This window comes from Aplysia californica, unplaced genomic scaffold (assembly GCF_000002075.1).
Source record: "Aplysia californica isolate F4 #8 unplaced genomic scaffold, AplCal3.0 scaffold00273, whole genome shotgun sequence".
Lineage (NCBI taxonomy): Eukaryota > Metazoa > Mollusca > Gastropoda > Aplysiida > Aplysiidae > Aplysia > Aplysia californica.
Genome location: NW_004797543.1, coordinates 883,970 through 885,312, shown reverse-complemented (window position 1 = coordinate 885,312; position 1,343 = coordinate 883,970). Strand labels below are relative to the sequence as shown.

General features: G+C 41.0%; 1 protein-coding gene across 1 annotated transcript in view; it reads right to left on the bottom strand.

The window, feature by feature from the left end:
* LOC101851273 (sphingomyelin phosphodiesterase) overlaps nt 1-1,343 on the bottom strand; it is a gene marked incomplete in the record, with an annotated part of 53,484 nt that overhangs the window by 38,093 nt on the left and 14,048 nt on the right. The window contains 1 exon segment of the mRNA XM_005101206.3: nt 1,033-1,083.

Sequence of the window (1,343 nt, the reverse complement as noted above, 5' to 3'; positions counted from 1 at the left end):
CAGGGAGTAAATAAATAAAGTACATCGACGCCTAACGGCAACAGGGAGTAAATAAATAAAGTACATCGACGCCTAACGGCAACAGGGAGTAAATAAATAAAGTACATCGACGCCTAACGGCAACAGGGAATAAAGTAAAGTACATCGACGCTTAACGGCAACAGAAAATAAATAAAGTAAAGTACATAGGTACATCGACGCTTAACGACAACAGAGAATAAATAAAGTAAATTACAAGTACATAAGTAAGTACACCAGCCTTGCTTAAGTCAAGTACCAGCGTCTTCCCACTTTGTCCTTCAATAGACTCTATATATATAACAGTTTGCTCCGTTGTGAACCGGAAACACGTCGGAAACGCACAATCTAGGGTAATAATAATTAAGATACAGATCTATGGTTAGTATTAGTAAGAGTTTGACCGCACTTGCAACACAATAATGTCATATGACAGATCTAAGTGCCGAAGACTACAGGTGTTACAGGAGAGTAACAAACACAAAACAGAAGGAGGGGGGATAAGGACGATAGTTTTTAGAATAGTTTTACGGCACTCGCAACTGCATAAGGTCATATGAGCGCCAGAAGATTAGAGGTGTTACAAGAGAGTAACAAATACAGAAAAGGAGGGGAGATAAGGACGATAGATGTTTGATAGGAAAGAAGGAGCAGACCACACCAGAGCACCCGCCAAACCTATGGTTCGCACAGACACAATTAACACAAAACCACTGTCCTGTTTTCATTACTTCCCTGTCAGGTCATCGAAACTCCCGCTCAGCCCAGAACGATACCACCCGTGACTCCCTCTCTGCTCCGTAGCGATAAAAAAAATATGGTGAAGGTTTAACGCCCCTATCAACACTGTTAGTAATATATGAATGAGTTTTTAAAATAAAAAAAAAGTAAAGTAGAGGTATTACGGTGCTCGCAACTCCATAAGGTCATATAAGCGCTATGATCATGAATGAATGAATGAATGAATGAAAGAATGAATAATCAAATAAATGAGTAAGAACAAAACAGCTCTACCGTGCATGTGTCACTCCTCCTCTTTTCTGGTATCAGAATTCACACGCGACACTGGGAAAGAGAAAGGGAGAAATAGCAGAGAGATCTAGGGATAGATAGAGACAGAGAGAACACTCAACTTGTCTGACATCACTCTATCAGTATTATTACGACTGCGCCGAAGTCACACGCACGCAAATTTGATAAACACACAAACACAGTTGGACAAGTAGAGTCACAGTGACACGTGTGTGTGTGTGTGTGTGTGTGTGTGTGTGTGTGTGTGTGTGTGTGAGAGAGAGAGAGAGAGAGAGAGAGAGAGAGAGAGAGAG